Genomic DNA, 23,266 nt, shown 5'->3' with positions numbered 1-23,266 from the left:
TTCCCAGCATCAGGGTCTTTTCAAATGAATCAGTTCTTCGCATCAGGTGGCCAGAGTATTGGAGCTTCAGCTTCAGCATCAGTCCTTCTAATGAATATTCAGGACTGATTTCCTTTACGATTGACTGGTTTGGTCTCCTTGCTGTCAAAGGGACTCTCAAGAGTCTTCTCCAACAGCACAGTTCAAAAGCATCTATTCTTTGGTGCTCAGCTTTCTTTATGGTCCAACTCTCACATGTATACATGATTACTGGAAATCCTGTAATTTTGACTATACAGACCTTTGTCGATAAAGTAATGTTTCTGCTTTTTAATATGCTGTCTAGGTTGGTCACAGCTTTTCTTCCAAGGAGCAAGTGTCTTTTAATTTCATGGCTGCAGTCACCATCTGCAGTGATTTTGGAGCCCAGAAAAATAAAGTCTGACACTGTTTCCACTGTTTCCCCATCTATTTCCCATGAAGTGATGGGACCGGATGCCATGATCTTCGTTTTCTGAATGTTGAGCTTTAAGCCAACTTTTTCACTCTCCTCTTTCACTTTCATCAAGAGGTTCTTTAGTTCCTCTTTGCTTTCTGTCATAAGGGTGATGTCATCTGCGTATCTGAGGCTATTGATATTTCTCCTAGCAATCTTGATTCCAGCTTGTGCTTCATCCAGTCCAGCATTCCACATGATGTATTCTGCATATAAGTTAAATAAGCAGGGTGACAATATACAGCCTTGATGTACTCCCTTCCCAATTTGGAACCAGTCCGTTGTTCCATGTCCAGTTCTAACTGTTGCTTCTTGACCTGCATACAGATTTCTCAGGAGGCAGGTCAGGTGGTCTCGTATTCCCATCTCTTGAAGGATTTTCCAGTTTATTGTGATCTACACAGTCAAAGGCTTTAGAGTAGTCAATGAAGCAGAAGTAGATATTCTTCTGGAATTCTCTTGCTTTTTCTATTATCCAACAGATGTTGGCAATTTGACCTCTGGTAAGACTAGGGATCTCTTCAAGAAAATCAGAGATACCAAAGGAACATTTCATGCAAAGATGGGCTCAATAAAGGACAGAAATGGTATGGACCTAACAGAAGCAGAAGATATTAAGAAGAGATGGCAAGAATACACAGAAGAACTGTACAAAAAAGATCTTCACGACCCAGATAATCACAATAGTGTGATCACTGACCTAGAGCCAGACATCCTGGAATGTGAAGTCAAGTGGGCCTTAGAAAGCATCACTACAAACAAAGCTAGTGGAGGTGATGGAATTCCAGTGGAGCTATTTCAAATCCTGAAAGATGATGCTGTGAAAGTGCTGCACTCAATATGCCAGCAAATTTGGAAAACTCAGCAGTGGCCACAGGACTGGAAAAGGTCAGTTTTCATTCCAATTCCAAAGAAAGGCAATGCCAAAGAATGCTCAAACTACTGCACAATTGCACTCATCTCACACATTAGTAAAGTAATGCTCAAAATTCTCCAAGCCAGGCTTCAGCAATATGTGAACTGTGAACTTCCTGATGTTCAAGCTGGTTTTAGAAAAGGCAGAGGAACCAGAGATCAAATTGCCAACATCCGCTGGATCATGGAAAAAGCAATTGGGTGGTAGTTTGAACATTCTTTGGCATTGCTTTTCTTTGGGATTGGAATGAAAACTGACCTTTTCCAGTCCTGTGGCCACTGCTGAGTTTTCCACATTTGCTGGCATATTGAGTGCAGCACTTAACAGCATCATCTTTTAGGATCTGAAATAGCTCAGCTGGAATTCCATCCCCTCCATTAGCTTTGTTCATAGTGATGCTTCCTAAGGCCCACTTGACTTCACCCTCCAGGATGTCTGGCTCTACGTGAGTGATCACACCATCGTGGTTATCTGGGTCATGAAGATCTTTTTTGTATAATTCTTCTGTGTTTTCTTGCCACCTCTTCTTAATACCTTCTGCTTCTGTTAGGTCTATACCTACTTTCCTGTCCTTTATTGTGCCAATTTTTGCATGATACGTTCCTTTGGTATCTCTAATTTTCTTGAAGAGATCTCTAGTCTTTCCCATTCTATTGTTTTCCTCTATTTCTTTGCAATATTGTAAAGTTATTTTAAATATTATCTTTCAATTAAAATAAAAATTTTAAAAAGTAAGGGAATGGAGAAAAATACCATGGTAACACTAGTCAAAAGGAAGGGGAGGAGCTATATTAATTTCAGACAGAACAGTCTTCAAAGCAAGGAAAGTCATCAGGGCTAAAGAGAGGCATTACATAATGATAAAGGGATAAATACTCCAAAAAGACAAAAAAAAAAATTCTTTAATATGTATGTACATAACAACAGAGCATCAAAACATGTGACCCCAAAACTGACAGAACTGCTAGGAAAAACAGATAAACCAACTATTAGAGTTGGTGACTTTAACATTCTTCTATCAGAAATGGACAGATCAGCAGGTAGGAAATCAGGAAGGACACAGCTGAACTCAACAACACCATCAATCAACTGAATATAATTGACATCTATAGAAAACTTCATCCAAGAATAGCAGATTACATGTTCTTCTCAAGTTCACATGGAAGGAACATTCACTAAGACAGACCTTAACAAATAATCATACACTATCTGCTCTCAGATCACAATGGACTTGAAAAAGAAGAACAAATTAAAGCCAAAGTAAGTAAAAGAAAATTAATAAAAATCAGAACAGAAATAAAATATAATTAAATACAAGAAATCAATAAAGCCAAAACCTGATTCTTTGAAAAGGTCAATAAAGTTGATAAACCTTTAGACAGGCCAAGAAAGAGAGAAGACACAAATTACTAGGACCAGATATCAAAGAGGGGCATCACTCCAGATTGCATGGATGTTAAAAGGATAATAAAGGACTATTATGAATAATGCTATGTCCACAAACTTGATAACCTAGATGAAACGGACCAATTCCTTAAAAGACACAATCTGCTAAAACTCACACAAGAAGAAATGGACAATCTGAAAAGGCCTGTATCTTTTAAACAGATTGACTCAACAATTAACAACTTTCCAAAACAGAAAGCACCAGGCCCAGATGTGTTCATTGCTGAATTCTACCAAACATTTAAGGAATAAACTATACAAATTTTCTTCAGTCTCCTCTAGAGGACAGAAGCAGAGAGAAAACTTCTAACTTATTCTGTGAGGCCAACATTACTCAAATACCCAAACCAGAGAAAGACATTACAAGAAAATATGACTACAAACCATTCTCTCTGATGAACATTAATGCAAAAATCCCCAACAAAATATTAGTAAATCAAATCCAACAGTGTATAAAAAGTTATACACCACAACCAAGTGGGATTTATTTCAAGTATGCCAGGCTTGTTCAACATTCAAAAATAAATGAATGCAATCCATCACATCAGCAGGCTAAAGAAGAAAAATCTCATGATCATATCAATAGATAAAGAAAAAGCACTTGACAAAATCTTGCATGAATTCATGATAAAAACTCTCAGCAAACTAAGAGTATATGGGAACTTCATTAACTTGATAAACAACATCTACAAAATACCTACAGTTAACACTAAATGGTGAAAAGCTCAAAGCTTTTCTGCTAAAATCAAGAACAAAGCAATGACATGCCCCACTCTCACCACTCTTTTTCAACATTGTACTGGATACACTAGCTAATGCAATAAGATAAGAAAAGGAAATAAAAGTCATAGAGATCAGGAAGGAAAAAAGAAAACTGTTTGCAGTTGACATGATCATCTATGTAGAAAATCCAAAAGAAATAACAAAAAACTCTAAGAATAAATTATAGCAAAATTTCAGGATACAAGGTTAATACACAGTCATCATCTGTTTACTATATACCAGAAATAAACATGTAGGGTTTGAAATTAAAAACACAATGCCATTTACATTAGTACCTCCCCAAATTAAATACATAGGTATAAATCTAACAAAATATGTGAAAGATCTACATGAGAAAAATTATAAAATTCTGATGAATGAAATCAAAGAACAACTAAATGGGTATTTATTGTAAAGATGATATAATTTCTTCCCAACTTGATCTATATATTTAATGCAATCCCAATCAAAATCCCAGCAAATCCCACAAAATTATTGTGGATGTCAACAATCTGATTCTAAAGTTTATATGGAGAGGCAAAAAACCCCAAATAGCCAGCATAATACTGAAGAAGAACAATGTTGATGGACCAACAGTACCTAACTCCAAGATACACTATAAAGCTATGGGTAATCAAGATGTAGTATTGGTGAAAGAACAGATTAAAAGATCAATGGAACAGAGCAGAGAGTCCAGTAACAGACCCATCTAAATCTAGTCAATTTATTTTTAACAAAGGAGCAAAGACACAAACATTCTTCTCAGGTGCACATGAAATAGTCTCCAGGATGAATCACATGTTAGGCCACAAAACAGTCTTAATAAGTTTAAGAATACTGAAGTCATACCAAGCGTATTTTCAGACCAGAATGGTATGAAACTAGAAATTAGTCACATGAAGAAAACTAGAAAATTCACAAATATGTGGAAATGACATATGCTACTGAACAACCAATAGGTCAACAAAGAACTTGAAAGAGAAATAAATTCCTTTAGAGAAAGTAAAATGGAAATATAAAATACTGAAATTTATGGTATGCAGCAGAAGCAGTTCTAAGAGGGAAGCTAAGAGCAATAAATGCCTACCTCAAGAAATAAGAAAAATCTCAAATAAACAACCTAACTTTATAGTTCAAGGAACTTAAAAAAGAACAAACAAGGCCTGAAGTTAGGAGAAGGAAAGAAACAACAAAGATCAGAGCAGAAATAAATGAATTAGAGACTAAAAAGACAATTAAAAAGATCAGAGAAACCAAGAGCTGGTTCTTTGAAAAGATAAACAAAATTGACAAACATTTAGCTAGAATCACCAAAAAAAAGAGCACTAAATAAAGCAACAAGAAAAACCAAACAGAAATGAAAGAGGAGACAGTATAAGTGATACCTCAGAAATACAAAGTATCATATGAGACTACTACAAACAACTGTAAGTCAACAAACTGGACAACCTAACAGATATGGATAAATTCCTAAAAACATACAAGTATCCAAGACTGAGTCATGAAGAAATAGAAAATATGAACAGACTGTTTACCAGTAAGGAGTTTGAATCAGTAAACAAAAGCCTCCCAACAGACACAGGTCCAGGACCAGATGAACTCTACCAAGCATTCAAAGAATTAATACCAATCCTCAAACACCCAAAATATTAAAGAAGAGGGAATACTTACAAACTCATTTTACAAGGCCAGCATTACCCTGACACCAAAACCACAACACCACAAGAAAAGAAAATTATGGGCCAATATCCCTGATAAACATAAACGCAAAAATCCTCAACACCATATTAATAGAATTCAACAATACCTTAAGAGGAATCATATACCATGGTCAAATGGGATTTATTCTAGGGATACAAGGATGGTTCAGTATCCAATACACCAATCAGTGTGATATACCACATTTACCAAATGAAGGATAAAAAGTATTCCATCATCTCACTAGATGCAGAAAACATATGACAAAGTTCAACATTAGTTATGATAAAAATTCTCAACAAAGTGGTATAGAGGGAACATACCTCAGTGTAATAAAGGTCACACATGACAAGCCCATAACATCATACTGAACAATGAAAAGCTGACGTTTTCCTCTAAGATCAGGAACAAAACAAAACACCACATTTACCATTTTTATTCAACACAGTATTGGAAGTCCTAGCTACAACAGTTAGGCAAGAAAAAGAAATACAAGTAATCCAAATTGGAAAGGAAGAAGTAAAACTGTCATTATTTGCAGATGATACATAGAAAACCCTAAAGACCACCAAAAAATTCTTAAAGTGAATTCAGCAAAGGCTGAGGATATAAAATCAATATACAAAAAAATGTTGTATTTCTACACACTAATAATGAACTATCATAAAGAAAAATTAAGAAAACAATACCATTTATAATTGCATCAAAAAGAATAAAATACCCAAGAATAAATATCACCACAAAAGTGAAAGGCCTGTACACTGAAAACTCTTAAGACACTGACAAAAGAAACTAAAGAAGACACAAATAAACGGAAAGATAATCAGTTCATGGACTGGAAGAATTAATATTGTTAAAATGCCCATACTATCCAAAGCAATATACAGGTTCAGTGCAATCCTTACCAAAATTCTAATGGCATTTCTTACAAAAAGAACAACCCTAAAATGTGTATGGAAGCACAAAAGAATCCAAACAGTCAATGAAATCTTGAGAAAGAACAAACCTGGAGGCATCATGCTCCTTGATTTCAAACTATATCACAAAGCTATAGTAATCAAAACTGTATGATACTGGCATAAAAACCAACATACATATCAATGAAAGAGAGCCCAAGATAAACCCATGCATATATTGCTAATTTATGACAAGACTATATAATGGGAGAAAGGGGAGTCTCCTCAAAAAACAGTGTTTGGAAAACTGGACAGTCACGTGCAAAGGAGTAAACACTGGACCACTATCTAATACCAAATACAAATATTAAAATTCAAAATGGATTAAAAACTTGAATGTAAGACCTGAAACCATAAAACTTTTTAAGGAAAAAATAAGAGGCAATAAGCTCCTTGCCATCCATACTGCTGACTGTTTTTTGAATCTGACACCAAAAGCAAAGGCAGCAAAAACAAAAACAAGTGAGAATACAACAAACTAAGAAGCTTCTGCACAACAAAGAAAATCATCAACAAAATGAAAAGACAACCTACTGAATAAGAGAAAATATTTGCAAAACATATATCTGATAAGGAGTTAATATCCAAAATATATAAACAACTCATACAGTTCAATAGCAAAACCTCACACAATTCAATTAAAAATGGCAGAGGATCTGAATATTTTTCCAAAGAAGACATACAGATGGCCAACTGATACATGAAAAGATACTGAACAACACTATTCCATATCCATGGATACACAGAGCCAATCATATATGGAATCTTAAAACAAAACAAAACCCCACCAAACTTATAGAGAACAAGTTGGTAGTTACCAGAGATGGGGGGTGAAGGGGATCCAAGAGGGGAAGGGGGTCAAAAGGCACAAATTTCCAGTTATAAATAAATCATGGGGATTGAATGTACAGTATGGTGACTACAGTTAATATATTACATATTTGAAAGTAGCTAAGACAGAAAGTTTTCATCACAAGGGAAAAAATTCTGTAATTATGTAAGGTGATGGATGTTAACTAGATTTACTATGGTGATCATTTTACAGTATATGTAAATATCAAATCATTATGCTGTACACCTAAAACTAATATAATGTTATATGCCAATTACACCTCATTTAAAAAAAGAGCAAAAGCAATATGATAATCTTTTCAACAAATAGTTCTGAAATAGTGCTTTTCAACAACTTGAAATCCGTAAGCAAAAAAGTGAATATAGACACAGACTTTAAAACCTTTTGCAAACTAATTCAGAATGGATCATAAACATAAATGTGAAACACAAAACTATAAAACTCCCAAAAGATAACATAGGAAAAAACCTAGTATAATCTTGGGTTTGGCAATGACTTTAGAGGTAACATCAAAGGCATGATCAATGAAAGGAATAATTGATAAGTTGGACTTTGTTAAATAAAAACTTGTGTTCTGTGAAAAACAATGTCAAGAGAATGAGAAGGAAAGCTTCAGCTGAGAGAAAGTATTTGCAAAAGACACATTTGATAAAGGACTGCTATCATACATATAGAACTCTTAAATCTCAACAATAAGGATGGGGCTTCCCTATTGGCCCAGTGGTTAGGAATCTGCACTTCCACTGCAGGGGGTGTGGGTTTGATCTCTGGTTGGGGAACTAAGATCTCACATGCTGCTCAGTGCAGCAAAAAACAAACAAACAAAAACTCAACAATAAGGAAACAAACAACCAAATTAAAAAACAGGCCAAAGACCTTAACAGACATCTCACCAAAGATATACAGATAGCAAACAAAAAACCTATAAAGAGATGCTGCACATCGTATGACATCAGCGAAATGCAAATTAAAACAACAAGCGTATACCACCACACATCTATATTACTGGCCCAAATCTGGATCACTGACAACACCAAATACTGACAAGGGTGTGACGCAAAAGGAACTCTCATTCATTGCTGGTGGGAATGAAAAGGGACAGAGTCACTTTGGAAGACAATTTGGCAGTCTCTTGAAAACTTACGTCCACACAAAAACCTGCACATGGATTTTTACAGCAGCTTTATTCACAACTGCCATGACTTGGAAGCAACCAAGATATCCTTCAGTAGGTTAATGGATAAATAAACTGTGGTACATCCAGACAAAGGAATATTACTCATTGCTAAAAAGAATTGAGGTACCAAGCCATGGAAAGACATGAAGGAATCTTAAGCATTTTAAGTAAAAGATGGCAATCTGAAAAAACCTACATACTATATGATTCCAGCTATGTGGCTTTTTGGAAAAGGCACAGCTATGGAGACAGCAAAAAGACAGTGGTTGCTTGGAGTGGTGGGGGGGATGAGGGGAAAATGAATAGGTGGAGCACAGAGGATTTTTATGGCAGTGAAACTATTCTGTGTGATAATATAATGATGACTATATGTCATTATATATTTTCCAAACCCATCAAATGCACACCAACAAGAGTGAACTCTTAGGTGAGCTGTGGACTTTGGGTGATTATGGCGTGTCAGTGGAGGTTCATTAGTTGAAACAAATATGCCACTCTGGTGGGGCGTGCTGACCACAGGAAAGGCTACGTCTGTAGGGAAGCAGGGAGTATATGGGGAATCGTTGTACCGTCCTCTCAATTTTGCTGGAAAGCAATCTTAAACATTTTTGGAAACCACCAAGAAAAGTAAATTGTTCCAAGTTTATTCTCAGAGTGCTTAGAAAAGAGCCTGAAAAATTAAGCCTGAAGTAGAATGAATACTCATTGCTTGTATTTCAAATGTGAAGACAGAAAAGCATGGTATAGCAGAAAGTCCAGCTTTCAAACAAGAATTGTTGTATCTGTGACAGAGCTCCAATCTAATTATGCCCTAGCCACTGATTTTTCTATCACCACTTCCCCTTTGTTTCAGAGACAGCATCCACGACCTTCTGTCCATGTGGTGGAGGAAGAAATTGCTTCCCAGAAAGGCTTAGCCCACTGCATTTTACTAGATAAAGAAAAAACAAAAAGCCATTCGACTCTGACAAGCCGATTATTGTCTATGGAGGAGCAAAATGCCTCCCTTAGGACTGCAAGGTACAATATGTTCAAACCTTTAACCACTGCTCTGCCATGAGCTGCTATACGTGCTCATACATAGAGCTGCACACAACTCTCTCCTCTGAGCAGTCACATGCATAACTGAAAGTACAAGCCTCCAAGAAGCCCTGTCTGGCTGTAGCTTTAAATGCATATAAAGTAAAATTAAAAGAATGATGAAATAGTCTCCCCTTTTCACTTTTGCAATTATCTAGGTAAAAATTAAAAGGGAGGAAAAGAAAGACTGAAGAGGGAATAGGCAAATTACTGAATCTAACATGATGCCTTAGAGAACATATGTAGACATCTAGACCCCAGAAAATTTTAGAGTAACTACTTTTACTGTTCCCTTTCAACACCGTTTAAGTGGACTGCAGTCTCTTCCTTAATCCCAAGAAATACCTGAAACTGAATAAACGTTAACACAGTGAAAAAAATTAATGCACACAGATTGCCACCATGTAAAAAAAAAAAAAAAATGATGCTCACTTAACTGACAAATGTCTGTAATATTATTTGCCCACTCTGGTATTATACAGTTATCTCCACCTACACACCACAACAGATCTTTAAAACAATCTCAACAACTCTCTTCACTTGAGTCAAATAACCTATGGCAGTGAAAGATTTTTGTTGCTGTTGTTGTTTTCGTCAGTAAGCTTAAGAACGGAGATACAAAAAGGAGGTAACTGAGGTTAGCATTAAAATGTAGGGCCTTTTTCTTTAAAAAAAAAAAAATCATCTATCCTGCTAAGCTGTCACTGTCTACCTGATAACCTCTTAGGAGCCAAGTTTGCAGTTTCTGTTTGATAGGTTGTTGCTCTGAATCACCTCTCCTTTGTATTTACAATTTTACAGAAACTCTTGGCAGGAGACAGACAGACAGACAGACAGACACACACACACACACACACACGCACACAACTTGTGTGTGCACTGTCAGAGGTATCCAACAAAATAAACAAATGAGATCTCTGGACATCCAGAGTTATCATTTTGATAGTTTGTGACCTTGCCCAATAAGGAAGGCTTTCTCAGCTCTGAAGCCAAGAATTTGACTTCATTGTCAGAGGTAGAAAAGAAAAGACTCCAGTCAGACATATCCTGCAGCTGAATGTAGAATTAGTTTCACACAGTCCACAGTTATATGATGAATCACTATCAGAATCAAGAAGGAAATGTACATTTTAAGCAACTTTCCAGTAAAGGATGAAGACATTCAGACAAAACATACAAAGAATACCTTTGCTAAAAACATCAACTATAGAGTCGGACACGACTGAGCGACTGATCTGATCTGATCTGATAAGACTCTCCAATCTCTTTTGATCCTTTATGTGTTCATGTACATATTTTTTAAATCACAAATTATTTCACATAAATATTTCCATGTATCTAGTTGGTTATGTGATTCCACTTCCAATGATAAAATGTCCACTGCATCAACACACCACAGTTCATAAGAGAAAAGGAAAAAGTAGATCCATGGAAGTGTTACGAAGTCAAAGAAGGAAAGAATGTGAGATCTGAGTGGAGACGAATTCTATTAGTCAACAAGTTAAGACCTTCCATGCAATCATACCTCCAGAAAGTCAGAAAATAAATGCGCTATCAACCACCAGGCAGATCACATATCTCGCTACACTGGCAAGTAAGTACTAGTCGCTCAGTCGTGCCCGACTCTTGGTGACCCCAGGACTGCAGCCCTCCAGGCTCCATTGTCCATGTGATTTTCCAGGCAAGGACACTGGAGTGGGTTGCCATTTCCTTCTCCAGGGGATCTTCCCAACCCAGGGTTCGAACCCGGGTCTCCGGTACTGCAGGCAGATTCTTTACTGACTGATACTACACTGGTAATACACTCCAAATCAAACTGTAATTCCACCTTAGTCATGTTTCCTCTTGCTACCAATCAGTATTACAGCCACAATAACAAAAGCCCCACTGCTACATGGCACTATATAAAGCAAGACACCCAGATACCATCCTCTGCATCTTACAGCCATAAAACTAAGAAGGGAAAGAAGGGAATATAAAACAGGAAGTGACTAAGTCTACGATTCACAAAGATGACACCACAGTGTATCTTTGGGCCTATTAGTGGGGAAGGCTGAAGCTATGGTTTTTAGGTCACAGTTTTCTAGTTCTATCTACATTTCTGGTTAGTCAAGAATTGGTTTTCTTGCCCATCCTAAAATCATGCCCCTGCTACTAAACAGTGGCTGTTTGCCTCACAGAGAGTTAGATACATCTCAGCAGCATTCCCAGGCAGATAAAAAAATGCAGATTAATAAGGCTGTGGCAGTTGCAGAGATGGCTCTTCATTTTAGTAAGAACTCTTATCTCTTCATACAGGCAGAGCTCAGCTGTTGATCCAGCTCTCTCTGGTATGGCAGCCAGATGTCTGTCTAGATCAGTAACAAACTACAGCTAGGACTTAAACTTAAGAGACTGCATTTGGAGCAGTGCAAAAAACCCCACCACTTCTTTTCTTGTTCTGTGCTAGGTGTGCATATTTACATGTTTATGGGAAAGAATAAGGCAGCAATTTACCCTAGAAAAAGTGGTCTGAAGTCTGTCTGGCCTTATAGGTCCATCACAAAGTACTATATGACCTTGTACAAGTTATTTAACCTCTCTGAGCCTTAATTTTCTCCTCTGTATTGTAAAATGAAGATAATATTATACTGTCCCTCAGGGGATTTCTAGGCTAAATAAAATAATATCTGTAAACTACTTCTGCACAGTATGTAAGAGCTCAGTTAGCTTTAGTTATTATTATTCTGCTGTTATTAGACATGGATAAAGTTAAACCATTTTCTTTGCTTTTCTTCTCTCCCATTTCCCCCATATGATCTCCACATAATTCCTGTACATTATATAAACACAATATTTCCTCTAAGTTGTAGATGTATGTATGCATACATACAATGTTGGTCTGCACTAACTGATGTTAACTCTAAACATTATTCTATAGAGCCTACCCTAGGTTAGTGTTCATTTTTACCATTAAGTCATCTCAGTTCAACAAGTAAGCAAATTAAGTAAGTACTGAGGCCAAGAATCAGAGAGGGCAATGGCATCCCACCCCAGTACTCTTGCCTGGCAAGTCCCATGGATGGAGGAGCATGGTGGGCTGCAGTTCATGGGGTCGCTAGGAGTCGGACTGAGTGACTTCACTTTCACTTTTCACTTTCATGCATTGGAGAAGGCAATGGCAACCCACTCCAGTGTTCTTGCCTGGAGAATCCCAGGGACGGGGGAGCCTGCTGGGCTGCTGTCTATGGGGTCGCACAGAGTCGGACACGACTGAAGCAACTTAGCAGCAGCAGCAGAGGCCAAGAATGAATCTCATATATAGCCAAATCTAAAAGGTAAAGAGTTAGTATCTCTATGAAAAGAGATCTTACCTAATACTATGGAGTTAACATTCTAAGTGACAGGAAACTTGAATCCCAGAACTAAAGAAATCATGTCACTCCATTTCTCCCATATTTTATCAATCTAAAATGTCCATGGGAATTCCCTAGTGGTCCAGTGGTTAGGATTCCACGCTTTCCCTGCCAAGGACACAGGTTCAATTCCTGGTCAGGGAATTAACATCCTGCAAGCCTGGAGGCACAGCCAAAATAAATAAGGCAATGGCAGCCCACTCCAGTACTCTCGCCTGGAAAATCCCATGGACGGAGGAGCCTGGTAGGCTGCAGTCCATGGGATCACTAAGAGTCAGACACGACTAGGTGACTTCCCTTTCACTTTTCACTTTCATGCACTGGAGAAGGAAATGGCAACCCACTCCAGTGTTCTTGCCTGGAGAATCCCAGGGACAGGGGAGCCTGGTGGGCTGCCATCTATGGGGTCACACAGAGTCGGACATGACTGAAGTGACTTAGCAGTAGCAGTAGCAGTAATAAGAAATAAAATTTCCAAACCAGGACAAGCAGGAAATGTCTCTATCAAAAAAGAATTAAGTTGTTTCTAATGTTTATTGGTGCCCTTAAAATTTATGGTGGTGGTGGTTTAGTCGCTAAGTCGTGTCCAACTCCTGGCAACTCCATGGACTATAGCCTGCCAGGCTCCTTTGTCCATGGGATTTTTCAGGCAAGAATACTGGAGTGGGTTGCCATTTTCTTCTCCAACGGATCTTCCCAGCCCAAGGATCAAACCCAGGTCTCCAGCATTGCAGGCAGATTCTTTATCGACTAAGGCCACCAGGGAAGCCTTAAGATTTATACTTCTTGGGAATTCCCTGGCAGTCCAGTGGCTAGGACTTGGTGCTATCATTGCTGGGGCCAGGGTTCAATCCCTGGTTGAGGAACTAAGACTCTGCAAGCCATGCATCATGACCCCCCCACATCCCCCACACACAATTTTTACTTCTCAATTAGTATCTAGCAGAAGGAAGTCAAGATAGCCCAAACAAAGCTAACAAGTAAATCTGTTTGTTTTTGACATCCTCATAAGTTGCCACGTCTCCTTTGCTCAGGGGCCATTCCTCCTAAGCCAGTTCTCATCTGCTCTGTCGTGTCTTTGTGACTCTTTGTGGCCCCATGGACTGTAGCTGGTTGGGTTCCTCTGTCCATGGGATTTTCTAGGGAAGAATACTGGAGTGGGTTGCCATTTCCTAATCCAGGGGATCTCCCTGACGCAGGGATTGAACCCACATCTCTTATATTTCCTGAATTGGCAGGCGAGTTCTTTACCACTAGCACCACCACGGAAGCCAGTTCTCATCTACTAAACCTTAACCCAAATAAAAACATCTATTACCTTATGTGGGCTTCCCTTCTGGCTCAGCTGGTAAAAGAATCCGCCTGCAATGTGGGAGACCTAGGTTTGATCCCTGGGTTGGGAACCCCTGGAGAAGGGAAAGGCTACCCACTCCAATATTCTGGCCTGGAGAATTCCATGGACTGTATAGTCAATGGGGTCACAAAGAGTCGGACACGACTTAGTGACTTTCACTTTATTACTTTATGTAGCCAATATTACAACTGTGTTTGTTAAACTAAGTGTGATTGTCAGCTCCCATTTTTTAAAATAATATTTACTTACATGAATAATTAATTTAAAAGTACAGGAGTTTATTTACACTGATTTTTTTCAATCACAAATAAGGCTGCCAATGGGAGAGGAGAGACTTTATTGCTCTCAGCTTCAACAAATGAAAAGGAATCATAGGTTTTACTTCCTCTCACCTTGCCCAGCCCTAATACTTTGACTCCCCAAACAGTCCATTCAGCGTTCATCCAGTTCTTGTTCCCAATACGTAGAATCAGTAAATATGTCACCAGGCAAGCCAAGTCTTGAACATCAGAGAGACTCCCAGTACAGCTGGCCATGTAAAGCTCCCTAGATTTGATTCTTGTACTTTGAGAAAGACCTCAGAGCTATGACTTGACATGGCTTAATCTTCTCTCCTCCATTTCCCAGCTATTCCAAATTATATGGTTATCTGCTCACGACTTCAAAAAAAAAAAAAAAAAATCAGAGGAAGGCGTGATTCTATACGATATTCTGGGCTTAGACGGTAAAGAGTCTGCCTGCAATGCAGATGACCTGGGTTCGATCCCTGGGCTGGGAAGATCACCTGGAGAAGCGAAAGGCTACCCCTCCAATATACCTGCTGGAGAACTCCACGGACAGAGGAGCTTGGCGGGCTACAGTCCATGGGGTTCGAAAGAGTAAGACAGGGCTGAGCGACTAACACTTACACATTTTCACTTTGACATGAAGACAGTAAAACAATCAGTAATTAGCAGAGTCTGAGATGGGGTAGTGGATCAATAGGTGGAATAACGGGTTTTTTAGGGCAGTGAAACTATTCTATTTGACATGGTAAATGGAAGATACATGTTATTATATATTTGTCAAAACCCTAATGTAAACTCTGAACTTTGGTTAAATAAGAATGTATCAATATTGGCTCATTAGTTGTAACAAATCTACCCCACTAATACAAGATGTGGAAAGCTGGGGGTGGAACAAGGTGGGGGTATATGCTTACTCTCTTCTCAATTTTTCTGTAAATATAAAACTGCTCTAAAAAAATAAAGCCTATTTATTTTTCTTAATTAGAGGAAACATTGGTTAATAATCCCTGTCAGGTACAATGGCTAATAAGAGCCAAGATAAGCAGTAAAAGAGGAAGGCAAAAACATAAAAAAATTAAGACTATAGGGCTTGATTTCAAACTGGAGAGGACAATAACTAAAGACAAGGAAGAGACTTGAGAAAGACAACTCTTGCAGCACTTTCATAGTGACTGGTGTGCAAAACACTAAAGCAAATGTTATCTCCCTCAGAGAGAGAGAAGAGAAGCCAAGCTTATACAGAGGACTGAGATACTCAGCAGAAAAACCACCACCATTAAGCCTCTGGCATACTTATGAGTGTCACCCTGATGTCTCTCCCTGTGGCTAAGAAATCAGAGCTCGTCACTGTAACTGAGTCTGCAGCCTGTGCTGGTGCCAATCTTTATAGTAGCTTGAGGTATTTTTCAGGAAAAATCAAGGGGTAATTGACCAGTATAGAAAGAGGATCTGACCCTTGGGAGGAGAAAAGAGGCGTTCCTTTTGCCATTGGATGATTCTCTCCGGAATAACATAAACGGCTCTCAGAGAGATTATGTATTTGATAAGCAGAGCTGCAACACTGACAGCCAATCTGCTGAATGCCGAACAGAGTACTCAGCTTTCTACAATGACTCAAAGGACACAGCAAAGCTGCACATTTATTCTGCTGACTTTCCTTGCAGAGCTCCTTAAGTTTTTCAAAGGCAAAAAAGGAAGAACTCTCTCCTTCCAATCCAAGGAATTGCAAATTTCACCTGGGATCTAAAGACAGGACCAGGTGTGTCCCAATTCTGACATCATCAATGGGAACAAGAAGATTTAAAAGCTGGAATGATGGCTGGCAATTTTAGTCTTTAGAGCAGAAGTTGGTTCAGCTCTTCAATCTGCCAGCAGAATCGGCAGCCACACAGGGCACATGGTGTGCCAGACTGGGAATGGGCTAATTTCACAAAGTTATTTCTCATTCCCTCTGTACTTTCACATGACGATTGCAAATAGTCCAGATTCTTACCAAAGCACAATCTTAGGTAGCATGTTTCACTGCACAAATAAACTTGAAAGTAAAAACACAAAGAGATAAATCCCCAAACTTCCATCTTTTCTCCATGATGCTTTCCTTCTTGAAATCCTTTCCTTAACCTGATAATTTTATGTGAAGACTTAAAAAGCAAAATCTATCTACAATAAACTATTGATAGCAGCATTTCTCACTCACAATTTGTATGTCACTTCTTCGAGATGAGATTTTTAAAAGAGAAAAGCTTTCTATATATCCTAACTGGGATGTAACAGCCACGTGTGATAATTTATAGGACTTCCCTCTGTGGTTAAATAGACAAAAGAAAATTAAGCTGAAGAGTTAAAAGATACCCAATTTTAAAAAAACCTTTTTTATGTTACCTTATGGTAAGACAAGGTTAAAAACATTAATGTTTAGAGGTAATTAGTTTTATTTTGGTTTTCAAAAACATGCATTATTGTACTGAGCAAGGACCCTAGAACAGATACTGGAGGAAGGAGACTAGTAATGACAAGATATAGAATAGAAAATTATAAGCAGGCTAAACCAGAATAATATGTTCCCCCAAACAAAATACATAACCCTTTTTAGAAAAACGAAGAGGATAAAAATTAAAATGTTTTGCTCTATAAATAATATGGACAAACAACATATGCCTTAAATTTTAGACATAACCCAAAGTCTAAAATTTTAGCTAAATGCTAAGCATTTACTAACACTTGCAACTATAACTTTTTCAAAGGGATTTATCACTTAGTTATAAAGACAATTAAGACTGAAACCTGGCCATGACCAAACTTCAGCTGAATGGGCTTTTCTTGTATTATAAAGTCCAATTTAAAAGGGGCATTTTGTTTCATTTAAGTCACCAGCATAAAGTTAAAAAGCTTAAGTTTGCCCAGTTACACCCTTTGAGCAGAACACTGAAGTTCTCTTTCTTCTCCTATGAAAAAGCATTCAAAGAACATCTCTTGCACCTTGTTCATAATGCACAATTTATCAGCATTTTGTTTCCTTTCTAAATGGCTGGGAGGGAAGAAGAGCTCCACAGCCACTGTGCGTGGTTAGTAATGGCGCTTTTACTTGTCATCGTACAAAGCCTGTTAAATATTTACAACACAGACAGCAATAGCTAGTCCTAAACACCCAGTTGTGAGTTTGAATTTTTTTAGAAATAAATCTATGACAAGTTTTCTCCAGCAAAACGCCAGAAGACTCTCCTAACAGCTTCAAGAGACCCAGCGGGTCCAGAGGAGCAGTTATAGGCCATCTGGTGATTACTTATTATTATTTATACAGCACTGTAGATGTACACACAGATGTGTTATGAATCCACATACCGGGTAGGCCTTAACAAGGGTTTCAGACAAAATGCAACTGCTGAGCAAGTCAATCTGCATTAAAGAAACATGCTAACCAGACAGAGGGAGCACACTGACTGTTCTTCAATCTGCCTCATTAGCTGGAGGGGTATTTGATAAAAGAATGAAGAATTCTATATAATGCTGACAATATCTTGTAAGTTAACAGCCTAGCAATACGTATGTGGTTTTGCAGGGGTGGCAAAAGAGGGATGAATGAAAGACAGGCTCTCCGATCTAGAAGGCAGTATATAAACTCAGCAGTTTGTAAAAGAAGGGACTAGGAAAGAGCCCCTTCTCCTGACTACGGATGAACTGAGATGCAAAGATAGAGGATTTTTTTCCACCAGGAATATTCAGAGAACAGTTTCTGGGCTCCCATTCCAAATATTAAGTCATATCCAAGGAAAAACAAGAGTGAGTAACTGAAAATTTTCACCTTAATTTCTTGAATATAGCTCCAATTAGGTTCATACAACAGTCTCTCTTTTTGGCACACTGGAACAGGGATGCTTTTAACCTACTATGCTCTTAGTAACATAATAACAAATACAACACAAAAAACTAAAATAACCAACCACTTGTTTCTAAGGGCAAGTGTCAAGAGTGCCAGATCTGACATGAAAAAACTAGGGTTTAATTTCTTGCTCTTAACATGTCTACATTTTTTTCATCCCAGTCCCAGTTTTCTTCTTTACTATGTATAACAGTGGTCTACTTCTATTACAAGATTACATAAAACTGCAGCATTCTCAGAGTGGACTGAAAGTTACTGCAAAATCAACATATTATTACAAAAAACAAGGTTAGCATTTGGCCTAATTGTGTATAATGCAGTGTATTTTCAGCAGCCTGACAGCATGCAGGCACTCTTACCAGATGGGAACTGGATGAATTATTGAATGAAATATGAATTATTAAATAAAAATTTGAATTTTTTTAAACTCTTGGCAGGGGGTGAGAAAAAAAGGCTTATTTGTTTGCCTGAAACCGTCCTCACCTGTCGAAGCATGTAAAGATAGCACATATCACCACAAATGGTATTTATGTACCAGAGCCATTTTTTCCTATATTATTCTCTAATTCAAGATGCTCCTCTAACATAAAGAATTAGTAACAGCACCAGTCATTCTTCCCTGCTTTTCTTTTGTGCCAATGCCAGTTAATAGGAAAACTTGCCAAAGGGACAGAATTAAAAATCCAGAGTCCCATAGTACCAGTAGGGCCCACTTAATGGGAGGGCTGGGATAACAGGAATAATCTCTATAGATGTGGGTTATATAGGCAATAAAATACACACCTTTGTAGCATGCCAGCATTTAACCAATCATAGAAGCTATTTGTTGCCTCATATATTACAAAGCAATAGAGATTTAAGGGATAATGTTCATGGAGGCAGAGGATACAAAGCAATAAACAGCACTGGAGGTTGGTTAAATGCCAAGTGAAGCCAGGACTACAGCACCATAAACATTATTCCTATTATACGACAAGATAAGGAGGTAAAGAAGCAGCCCTCCATCCCACCACAACTAAGGCTCTAGTGCTACCCTTGGCCTCAGAAAGGGAAAGCAAGCCCTGGAGGTCTATGAGCTAGTTATACATTTCATGTCTCAGAAAGATATGAACAGAATCTCAACCTGTACCTAAATGTTCTCTGGGAGAAGAAAAGATCTGGTAGTAGATATCCTCAAGGGGGAAAAAAAATACAGCTCCTCAGGGTCACAACGGACAGAGAAACAATCAAAGCATTTTTCCTTTAAAGGACAAAATTGATACTGAGTGGTTATGATAGAAACCTTTCTCAATGGCTAATAATGGGATGATACTAATTGTCCATTAATAGTATCTTCTCAGAGGAAATGTGTTCCTGTTCTTAAGGAAATAGACATTCTAAGTAAAAAGCTTATACAACCAGCTCAAAGACTTGATTATGGTAACCGGAAAGGCTACTTAAATCTGCATAATTTGTACTGCAAACCAGTGCCATGTGCCTGAGAGGGAGGTATAGGAATATAGAAATTGTTCACACTTGGTAAAAAAATCGGACTAGGAACTACCTGGCATCCAGTGGTTAGGACTCCATGCTTTCAGTGCCAAGAGCCCAAGTTCAATCTCTGGTTGGGGAACTAAAATCCCACAGCCATGGGAAAGAAAAAAAAAGTCGTGGACAGAAAGTATCCAAAAGGTTAGGTTATCTAACCGTATCCACGTGAAGTAACACCTCAAATTCAAGATTACTGACACAGACACAGTAGTAATTTTTCCTGCTTCCACATGCAATAAGAACAATTTTATAATCCACTTTCAAGTAAAAGTGCCCCTCAAAGCTTTAAAAACGTATGACTTCCTAGATTTAGAATCAAACTGTATTCCTATTATTTTAATAACACAGAGGCAAAGCTATTTACAGTTACAGAATTTTAAAATAGATGCTATCTTATAAACATTTCTAAGACCCATACACCTCAAATTCAACCAGCCATTTACCACAGAGTAGCATCTGGGGCTCTGTTGCCTTAACAACACTAACCCATTCTCTAAAGGCAGTTCTACTAACTATTACTGTTACCACATTCCAGAGAGAGATATTAGCAGAGATATTACTTTCCCCAAGTTCCTCTTCCTGAGGGTGATGAGGGCTCAGGGGAAACAGAGACTACAGGAGAAGAGGAATGAGAGAGCTCAGAAAACCCGATCACCTGTCTTTTCAGATAAGAATGCAAAGAACACAACCTTCAGCAACCATCTTTTTTTAAAAAGTACATGTAGCATATTTAGAACTCAGCTGTGTCACATCAGACTTACTGTTGGGAAGTGGATCATGAACAGAATCCAAAAATAACAGCCATTAAAGACCTAGCAACCAAAACATGTTTACGTATCCATTGAAGGCCCGGTGGTTTTGATTATATGGTGGACAGCATAATCCGCTAGTCTATTTTAGGTGAATTTTCCTTTCACCTCCCCTTAATATTAAAGTGTAAGATGATTTCTGAGTTTAGGGGTATACAGGGTAAAACCTGGGCAGAGAACAAATATGTAAATAATTACAAGATTCCTACAGGTTTTGCTTTATGCATAGATCTCTTGAAATATAATTTGCTTTCATTCCTGCTTCCTCTAACTGGTAGAAGCCACTGATTTTTGAGGTTTCTATGGTTGCTGAGTAGTAAACATGCCTTGCGTAAATTACCATGGTCCTTATTACCTCTCCTGGGACTTATATAACCTTTTTATTATTCTTCCATTTCTGGAGTAACGACTTTGAATCAATGATGATCGATTATAAATAGACTTGAAGGCCTCAAGGAGGCTCCAGAATGAAACCGTTTTCAGGGCATATAAGGAAGCTGGAACAACAAGCCAAGGGTAGTTCACTTTACCAAATTTATCTTCTCTGCCAGATTTTCACTATTTTATATAACATAAAGTAATCACAGTAAATCTTATAGAGACCTCTCTAGAGTTATTACTAGATATTGGGGGCAACTTGAAAGGAGACTAAACATAACTAAAGAACTGCAGTCTCACATGATTATAAGGCTTTTGACATGCAAAGGAGGTAAAGGATGAATCACGCTATCCCAAAGCCTTAAGTTACAGCTTTTTATCCTTTTTTTCTATGAAACAAGTAACTCAAATCCAAAAGAAGGTAGCAATCTCCCTCAGTTCGACATTCACTGAGGGGAAAAAAAAGCCTTCAGAACCTATGCCAGAGGTTACAGGAATCCTAATAACCCAAATACCAACAAACAATTTCAGAAATGGGAAGGAGGAGTAAGAGAAGGAAAAGGCTTATGGTAAACAGAACCCGACAACACAAGAAAGAACTAAAGTAAAGAGTCTCTGTTTTCCTACCTCTAGTTCAAAAATAATGCAAAACAAAAACAAAACCCTTCTGGGATCTCACAAATCTCAGTGAAAACTACTTTTTTCTGATGAGACAGCCTGAAGAAACCCTACTGCTATATTTTCTTTCTTAGAGAGTTTAAGAGATGCTCTTCCTATGTATTCCTTTATTTTTATCTTCCATTTTTATTTATTTAAGTCCTTGTCTGGGTAGTCTAAGCATACAACATCTAAGTGGGGGCACTGAGCAGCTTAAACAGTCAGTGAAGAAAAATCTTTTCATCAAAAGTGCAGACTCTTAAAGTGAGAGAAGTATTGTAAAAAAAAAGGTACCATGTTTCAATCATGGGAGTCACAGTAAGTACAATTACCAACAAATTCACACACAAAAATTTGGATAAATCAAATTTAGGTGTGTACTTCAATAAGGCCATCTGAAAAGTGAAACAAATTTACTCTAATTTTCCAAGTGGCTTCTATTGAAAAAAAATTATATATATCTATATAAACCTTACAATGATAAATACTCAAGAGTATATTGGTTTTTCTTAGTCTTTTATGAAATTTTTAGCATTTATTGGAATCTGGAATCGCCCTTCTGACTGTTTCTTGTTATCAATCCACCCCATCCCCCTCTCATATTCTAATTCTTAGGAATCTCTGGAACTTAACTCTTTTCTTTTTATACTTCTCTAAAGTATTTACAATGTTTAATAGAACTAGTCTGCAATCTCACATACTACCTGTAAGTGTCACTGGACAGTCACATGACATATTCCTGTGTGTGTGTGTGTGTGTGTTAGTCGCTCAGTCGTGTCTGACTCTGTGACCCCGTGAACTGTAGCCCACCAGGCTCCTCCATCCATGGGATTCACCAGGCAAGAATACTGGAGTGGGTTGCCATTTCCTTCTCCAGGGGATCTTCCCGACCCAGGGATTGAACCCGGGTCTCCTGCACTGCAGGCAGATTCTTTATAATCTAGCTACCAGGGAAACTCTGGACATATTCCTAACTGAACAGAAATTCAACCCTTCAGGCTCCAGAAAATCAACTCATGAGGGAAATAAAACTTTCTTGGTAAGACTTTCTTTGTATTCCTTTCTTCATCCTTTATGGAACATGGCAGAAGGGGAGGGTCTAGGAATAAGAGTTAAGAAGGTATTGAATAAAAAAATGAAAAAAAAAAAGGCAGTTTCAACAAAATTATTTAAAAAGTACATGATGAAAAACTGTTTGATATATAATGATATTCACATAAACCATGACACGGCAGCTAACACACAGGAGGCATCTAACGGCATCAGACAGGGAAAATGGCTGAGAAATCCTGTGTTTATATGTTGCTGTGAGAGCTTGGGTTCTGTGTTGGATTTGTCTTTCCTGGACAGGTATTTGCCTTAGCTGCTAACAATGAGTTTCTGGGTCAACAAACAAAAGAAACTATTTTTTTCTTATTTACAAAATCCAAAATAGGCTCTGCCAAATAGAGGTTCACAATGAATGGGTGCATTTTCAGCTACTTATCCAAATATGTTGAATAGACTTTTATATTCATGAAGGCTAAAAAGAAGATACTTCTAAACTTGCTTTGTATTTATATAAACAGCTTTAGAAAGGGTACAAGAGCAACATGTATTCCTAAACACAGTGT

General features: G+C 37.9%; 1 protein-coding gene across 12 annotated transcripts in view; it reads right to left on the bottom strand.

Moving 5' to 3' along the window:
- LOC147371495 (cyclic AMP-dependent transcription factor ATF-7) overlaps nucleotides 1-23,266 on the bottom strand; it is a 95,254-nt gene that overhangs the window by 55,716 nt on the left and 16,272 nt on the right. The gene's annotated exons all lie outside the window — the stretch shown is intronic.

This window comes from Bos grunniens, chromosome 5, assembly GCF_055505025.1.
Source record: "Bos grunniens cultivar Pamir isolate PY7600 chromosome 5, Bosgru_T2T1.0, whole genome shotgun sequence".
Lineage (NCBI taxonomy): Eukaryota > Metazoa > Chordata > Mammalia > Artiodactyla > Bovidae > Bos > Bos grunniens.
This window is presented reverse-complemented; position numbering and strand designations above follow the sequence as displayed.